This window comes from Cupressus sempervirens, chromosome 3 (genome assembly GCF_028749045.1).
Source record: "Cupressus sempervirens isolate cs-2001-9-10 chromosome 3, ASM2874904v1, whole genome shotgun sequence".
Lineage (NCBI taxonomy): Eukaryota > Viridiplantae > Streptophyta > Pinopsida > Cupressales > Cupressaceae > Cupressus > Cupressus sempervirens.
Window position 1 is genome coordinate 79,251,613 of NC_143120.1, and position 9,004 is coordinate 79,260,616.

At 31.4% G+C, this 9,004-nt stretch overlaps 1 pseudogene; it reads right to left on the reverse strand.

Moving 5' to 3' along the window:
- Positions 1 to 8,059: 8,059 nt before the first annotated feature.
- LOC149564863 (calmodulin-like protein 3 pseudogene) lies at positions 8,060 to 8,750 on the reverse strand (annotated as a pseudogene).
- Between the last annotated feature and the right edge of the window lie 254 nt (positions 8,751 to 9,004).

The following is a 9,004-nucleotide window of genomic DNA, read 5'->3' on the forward strand; positions in this document are numbered from 1 at the left end:
CCACTCAACTCCACTAAAATCCGTTAATAATGCATGATAGCCAACTCCCTTGGGATGCTCTTGCATCACATCTTGTCCTATATGAGTAGAGATTGCTCCAAGTTGATTGTATGCAACCACAAGTTGTAGGTTTCATTTAAGTTTTCAGATTTTTTTGATCTCAGGTTTACATTTTGTATCAGTTTGATTCAGTTATTAGAAAGCAAGAAATCATATTCATAGATATCCAATCTATTGTGTTTTAGATCTTGTCTTCTTTATTGCATTCCACTATGCATATTTAGTAAGATCTAGGAGAGAGGAGGAGAAACATTTTAATACATTTTTTGGAACATTTTTCTTCCTCCCCGCATTACTCAGCTTCTACTTGAACAAAGTAACAAAGCTTACACTAACTGGAAGACTTGATCTCCCTTGTCAAGCCTTTCTTTTTTGAGCTCCCTTTGTTAATAAAGCTACTTGGTTGCTACAGGTGTCAAGTAACTTAGCATCTTGTGTTACTCAGCATCACCTCTCACTTGTCATTGCCTATCACTTGGCTCCTTAAGGTATAGTGAAACTTGGCACTCCATGTTATAGCCTAGTTGGCAAAGAAATAATTTTCTTAAGAATTTTTGCATATACATTCATTATGAATTAGGTTTCCAGCTCCCCAAATATTTTCCTCTAATTCTAGTTTCATGGAAAAAATTAATCTAGGATGTCATTCTTTGATTCTGAATGATTCTTATGCTTATTGCTTTTATAAAAAACATATATATTCTAAACATTGTCCATTCTCCATTATCTAGAAAAGAATTGCACAAACAATATAAAAAAAATTCATCGTGATATTCATGCCAAAATCTTATTCCATCAATACTTCATAGGTTACTCTAATCAACTACTTGCCATCCATAGCCAAAAAACTATACATTTTAATTCCCATTATTATTTTATCAAATTGGCAAATAAAATGTTTTTGAGTTTAATTTAGATCAAAGATTATATTATTTATCAAAGAAAGATGAATAATACTTTTGAAGGTTTTGTAAATGGTGTTGCAAGTGAAGTGAGCTTTACCATCAAGGAAACTCCATAGTTAAGTGTGCTTTAATTGGAGCAGTACTAAAACAGGCGATCTTGTAAAGTTTTGCTAGGGAACCCAAAAGAAATTAACCTAAAGTTTCTCTAAGTTTGCTAAAAAAAATAATTTGAAAGATAATAAACAAGAAGAGATAATATAATGAAAGCCATAACTTACATACATACAACCATCATAAACAAATTACATCTCTTAAGGGTTCCATGATGTTGAATCACATATATAAATTTATTAATATAAACGCTAATACATAACCAAAATCCCGAATCCATTTAAAGAATATATAATTACATAGGATGCCACTTGTCATAACCAGAATGTATAAACATCTATTGTCTAGGTCATAGGGTATGAAAAGATCAAAGAATATACATTGTAAATAAAATACATCATCTCAAAAATCTCTAATAAATAAAGTACAATATAACAAGGTATAATCATCCAACAGAAATATAGATCATATAGAAAGGAACAACTGCACAGGTACATTTAGTAATGGCATCTAATAGATGGATCTCAATGGTATAACTAAAAATTTCTACCACCCAACGTCATGGAATCTAAATGATCCACTCCCACCATGTTGAGGAGATAAAACCAAGTTCCATACAGGTATCAATCCACAAGTCATAAGCAACATCTAGGTCAAGGAAATCCTAATAACAATCCATCTAAATGGTACCAAGACACGAGTAATATCTGAACCCTGAGGAAAAAAAGACATGTAGGAAATCTACTATGCAAGTGGGTAAGTTGCATTGCATGAGTCAACTCTATGGTTACCCTAGTAGCCTCTCTAGACTCTAGCCCCCTAATGTCTCTATGCGACACTAGTATCATTTCATACAGACAAGGTATACTAACAAAGAAAGGTCACAACCAAACATCCTCTCCACTCCCATCCTAACTTGTACTAACACATAAGGCATGGGTGAGGAACAAACACCTATTCTTTTTAGTTCATTTAAAACCCATTTAATAAAATGTTATCAATTCTTAAAACAACTAAAAACAATGTACATACAAGGCATACAAACAATAAATCCATTGCAAGCCACTTTTTAGCATACAAAGAGATTACCTACCCTAAGCTCATAAAAGAAAACTCTTAAAATTATAATTTTCACCTCAATCCTTTGCAAGAAACTAGAAAGAACCTAAACAAAAATATAAATATCACCTCAGACCTATACAAGCAACTAGAAAGCACCAAAAGATAAAACACAATAATCACCTCAGTCCTATACAAGTAACTGGAAAGTGTCAAAACAAAATAGATCAAAGATTCAAAGGTTACTCTGGGAAAATCATACCATTCACCTCAGTTCTAATACAAGAACTCGAAAGCTCCAACAAACATTTATCAAAATTCAATATAGAAAACATGTTGCACATCACCATGGTTAGATATAAAAGATCATATACGTAACATCATTACAGAACAAAACTTCCCAAGCCTCTAGTAAACAACCTCACCAGTCAACATACTAAGTCAAACTTGACCCCAACACTAATAAACCACACATCGCATAAAGTACAGAACAATGTAACTTTCATAGCTCATTAGGTTTTGAAAATACAAAAAGTTCAATTTTTATTATTGATTTTCAAGTTTTCCTTATCATTTTCAAGTAATACAATTTTATAGGGTCTTTGATTACAACCAGGGTTCATGCTTTCATTTATTCAATTTTTAGATTTATTAGGGTCTTCGAGCAAAGAATAACCCTAAATACTCAACAAATTTCAATAGGAAACATTTTCTCTAAAACAATATTTCTAAAAAATACACTATTAATTCAATTTAAATTTTATAAAATATATTTTCAACCTCATAATTAACTATTATTATTTAAATTTTATTAACTATTATTAAATTATTAATACTAATAATTATTTAATTAATATTAAAATAATATAGTATATATTATTTTTTAATAATAATAATTTAATTAACTAATAAAATAATATTATTAATAGTAATATTAATAATTAATATTCATATTATTAAATAACATATTTTTAAAATAATGCAAAATTTGAAAGCGATCCCAATTATGGGAAGCTGCTTAGTGGCTTGGCTTCCAAAGGTAGTTGTTGCCTTAGCAACATATGATGCCTTGGTAGCATGTGCTACTAAGGTGGTAGCTTCTTTTGTAGCTGGGGGAGGGAGGTCATTGCCCCTCTCCATTTTGTTTATAATTTTTTTTTTTGAAAATATGTTTTCTTAGAAACATAAAATGTGAGCCCCCCTCTCATTAAAATGGCAATCCGTATTTTAATTGGTAATTTCAACAATCATATATGTATACTTGTACATGTACAAACAACCAATGAAATTTGTATATAAAATCTTGATTTGTAACCAATAAAAAATATAGATCTTAAAAGTCTACAAGATGAGGCTTTCAAATTCCTAATCCATTTACAGATGTTTCTCAAATGAAGAACAATAATATCATAAACAAGGGTTTCAACCCAATTTAAATTCTAAAAACCATTCCATTCAGACATGGAGATTACACATATTTTTAATGAAAGAACTATTGCACAAAACCCACAAGATTCTACCTGGATCTAATGCTAAACAAGGGATGCACTCAACTTGCAAACAAATTATAATTCTTTCAAAAACCCTCTTCTCTGAAATTGGCTCCTCCAACCTATGTATGGAGAAATAAGTTGTAATTTCTTAATAAAGAGCCCTCCCCAAATTAGGGATTCAATTTTACAATCACGTGAAAGCCTTTTCCTTTATTATTTTATTATATTCTAATTTCATGTTCAAGATTTTGCATTTTACTTAAAATAAACTTAATTAAATCAATTTATTTCCCTCTTTTTATTAAATCGGGAAAAATTTTAAATAATATATTTATAACTAATAATATTGTTTAAAGTTTATAATAAAAATGAAACTCCTAAATATATTATTATTAAACTAAATAAATATGATTATACTAAAATTAGAACTTTAATTAAATCTTTAAGTTTATTTCTTTTATTAAATTAATTTCCCAATAAATTAACTATAATTAAATATTAAATTATCCTTTTTTAACTCCATTTAATTATAACTAAAAATTACAACACACCCACAAGCCTAAATATGAAAACTCATTATAAAGTACATAATACTAAAACAAAATCAAGGGTCAAAATCATGAATTTACATCACTTGATGAATTCAAAATGGTAAAACTTAGATATTTGTCTTACTTTCGAGGAAAACTGGCTTAAGTTTAGGATTTGGACCGAAGAATTATCTCCCCTCTTTTACCATTGAGATACTATGATAGGGCACGCTCATCCTAGCAATTCAGGGAAGTTGATGCCTGGTACCTGTAATCTACATAAAATCTAAGTGCGCGCGCGCACACACACACACACACACACACACACACACACACATGTGTGTGTGTGTGTGTGTGTGTGTGTGTGTGTGTGTGTGTGTGTGTGAGAGAGAGAGAGAGAGAGAGAGAGAGAGAGAGATATCTAAGATAAACAAGCAATGGTTGGGAGTGGTGTATCATGTAGATCCCAACTAGTAGGTGATTGTGATTTCCTTCCTCAAACACATTAGAAATATCATACATAAAGTAAAACATAGAGGTACACCATACATGTGCAACTATTTGGTAAGTATCTGAAGAAACTACATATAAATCATTCATCTAACTAACATCATGAAATAACTAAAAGTTCCTAAATGAACATACATATATCATCATTGAAATAATCATGAACACATGAAATAATTAGGTAACTCAATACATATATCAACTGAATATGAAGTACATATAATCAAATTCGGTAACCATGTACCGCTAATCATAAAACTTGCCTAAAGAACTTGACAATATAACAAGAAATGTCAACTAGGGGTAGGCATTAGAAATCTCCTAAGAAGTCCTAGAGATTCACCTCTACAAACATCACTTAAATATAATACATGTTAAGTAATCCATTTATTGTCTAATAAGAAATGAATTGTTTTGAACCACTTTTCATTAAAACTTAGATTAATGAGTCTGACTCAAAAAATGTAATTAAATATTAATAAAAATATTAAATGATAGATAAGGTTTACAAGGGTCATTAGGGCTTAAGATAACCAATCAGCCCATATGAAAGGGAGTCCATTAAACCATTCCTTGTGGCTCTCCATACTTGACATTTTTTGATGATATGATCTTTGGATCTATTCAATGCCACCTTATTGAACATGAATGCAATTGGACACAACTTGATCCATTATGCTTGCATGCAGGATTCATGTTTTCCATGAAGCTCATTTTCCCACTTGATAATCCAAATAAAAATATTATTGTGTGCATGTAGAGATATATATTATCTACTATGCTCTACTGTTGCCAACTATGAACCTTTTGAATTTATGTTCACAATTTATTTTTTGAATGAAATTCATCAAAATTTCCTTCTTCTTTCATTATGCCAATTTTTTGTTTTTTGTGCCATAGGTGTGTTTTGTACATATTATATTCCACCACTTCAGCATAACTTTACTCAAACATCACCCAATTTGGTAATGCTTGGAAATTGCCTACTTGGTACAACTTTACTTGAAGATTGTCCTATGACAATTTGTGTAGCTCTATATAAAAATCTTTCTAATTTATGAAATTTATTTATGGATTTGATTGTGTAAGTTTTTGTAGCATCAAATTTAGAAATAAATTTCATACATTTCAAATGGATTGTGAAAATTTGATAATGTTGATCATCCTAATTGTTAATAACTTCTAGAATTTTTAAATTGGTAAAGTAAACGTCATTTGGACTTGGTTTTCTTGCTTCAAAAGAATAGATCTTCTACCCCCCTTGTCACATCTTATGAACACCCTTAAGAAATATGAACATAGGACCAAATTCTAATTACTATTATCCATTTTCTTGAAGAGGATATTACTCACAATTGCATTTGAGAGTTTAACCTTTTATAGGATATTTAAAATATCAGTTCCCCTTGTCACATGTCATGAAAATTTCTAGAATTTTTGAAATTTGCAAAAGATGTATTCCTATCTTATTTCATTTTAGATATTCTACATAGCTGTACTCAGATGTTAGCATATTTCAATAATTTTTTGAAGTTACAAGAGGTTTGTTTCTTACATATTTCATGCCAACACATTTCCATGGTTCTATGTAAACATCACCTAGCTTGGTAACATTTAGATTTTTTTTAAGTAGTGCAAGAGGTGTATTTCCTACTCGTTTCATTAGGACAATTATTTAAGTTTTTATAAAAATAAAAGTCACGATAGATTTATTTTCTACACATTCCATTAGAAAGATTTACATAGCTCTTCTTAAATATCACCCAACTTGGAAATGTCTAGAAATTTTACACTTTTCTATTAGCTTGACTTAAACATTAACTAAACATTACCCTGTGACAATTATTTTGTAGGTCCATTTCTTAGATTGCTAGAATCTAGTAGCCCCACTAAGCAACAATGTGCTTTGTAAACTTCTTAATGTGACTGGTGATGTTGGCACAACATGTGCTACAATACCATGTGGGCTTGGGAGAGAGTGCACCCTGCTACCTCATGCTTATCAGATGAAACTTTGTGTGGCTCTAAGAAAGTGGTACTAACTGATTTTTTTTTCGAATTTTTGAACTAGTAAAATAATATGACTTCAACTTAAATGTATTGCTTGAAGAGAATATATATGCCACCCCTCTTAATATGGATATCATGTGTGTGATTGCATAACCAATTGAACTTGAGGTGGCCTATATGTTGTATGGCATCTTCTTAGGTCAATCTCTAGTATTTTCTTATGTCTCTTGATTAGAGGCTTTCATTTCTTCTTGAGCATTATTGGTTTATTTAAAAAATAAATCTATAAAGCATCTAGAGAACTTGTACATAAAATCATCTACAATCTATTCTTATCAATGGGTTTGAAACTTAGAAATAAAGGAAATATTTAGCAAGTAGGCTACTTATAGCGCTAACACACAAGTTGTTAAGGAAAGAGAACAACAAATGGAGTGGTATTATTAGGAGATTTACTAAATATCCCATCATCTATGAGTGAAACATGGATTTACATCATGGATAGTATAAGTTTTTAAGTAGAATTTTGGTGCTGGAGCGCCTAGTCATAAATATATTGTAGATGATCCCTAGAAATATTGTAATTATTTAATGTAAGTCCATATGTTTGTATGTGATATTTCATGTAATGGAATCAATGGTAATGCTTAAAGGTAATAAATGTAAAGTTGTCAAGAAAGTACAACACAATAAAGTTGTAATATTGCAAAAATAGTGCAAAAAAGGTTAAAAGAATGTGAGGAGTTGGTTCAAAAGGTAGTTGGGAAGTTCTAAACCACCAAAAACCACTATAAAAACTAATTTATGGTCGAAACAAAGCATAATGGAAGGAAAGAGAACAACTTTATGAAACTTGAAACCAAGATTTAGCACATAACCCATATGTCACTTATGAGGAGCTAACATGCAAACCATTGAGGATAGAGAACAACATACTCTAGAACAATCTTTATTCCAGTCAGAAACATGCAAATATGCCGGTTGGATATCCGCATACATTAGAATATTTTGCACTTGGTTGCAAATTCAATATGAAAAGTGCTCTTGCTTGGGAAGTGTAAAGTTAATCATAATAAAAGATAAAGAATAATTTAATTTTTGCAACTATTCCCAATCTGAACTAGTAAACGAATAAAAAGAAAAATACATAATAATTTTCAAATAAATACATTTGAGGCTAATTATAGATTACTTAACACGGGTCCAAAAACATTTAATTTTATAGAGGACCAAATGAACTATGGAAAAAATCTAGAATCACTAAATAGGTTAATCATGTGCAGTATAACAGAACTAATTAAAACAGAAACTCAGTCTCCTTAATCTGTGACAGAACTGAACTAATCACACACAAAATTAAACTCATTTATTACAATACTTCCTATTTGTTTTAAAAATAATCCACGCGTTCTAATTTGAACTTTAATTAAAATAAAATCAACCCAAAGCCTTTTACATTTGGTAACCAAGTTTCCAGGGAAAAAAGAAGTCGTCAGGTCAAATTCAGAAGTTAAGAAGGAATAAGAATTATGTGAGAGGTTTTAACAGCGTAGAGTAGACCCTTTCACGAGTGAGAGAGTTTAGATGCCATCATATTTTTGAATTCCATGAAATCTAAGACTCCGTTGGAATCTGAATCAAATCTGCAAATCATACTCTCGCACTGTTCACCCTGCGCGATCAGGCCAAGCGAAGACAGCACCTGTTGCAGCTCAGCCGAAGATATGTATCCATCTTCGTTCCGATCAAACACTCTGAATGCTTCCCTCATATCCCTCGACTCCTCTTCTCTCTCTTCGTCTTCACTAATGAGGATTGACTGATATAATTGCGCAAAGTGTTCAAACTGGACATACCTACAATTCATGTCTTCGACTTTGCAGAGAGAAATGAACATCCGTGTGAGATCTTGTTCCGAAATTGGTATTCCCAGTTTCGTTAAGAAGCCACTGATTTCACCAACACTCACAACTCCATCACCATTCTCGTCTATAATTCCATAGACTCTTTTGATCTCATCAAGATTGGCCATTGGTTTTATAAAGGACAGAAGACGGAAACCAAAGGAAGTTGAAAATAGTTGTGTAATTTGAAATAATGTAGCCTGTTATATGAATGTATTTATAGCCGCGTTCCACACTGATTCCGTCATCGTTCGTGACTTCGCACTCGTCGGAAAAAGTCGGCCCTTTGCAGAAAGATTTGACTCGATATTTGTTGAAAGGCGGTTCCTAATTCAACTACCCAGTGAAGAACTGGCCGTGTGGCAGGCGAGTCATGGGAAACTTCTGTTCACGCGCTGGAACCAACTAAGTTTGACTTTCGTGTC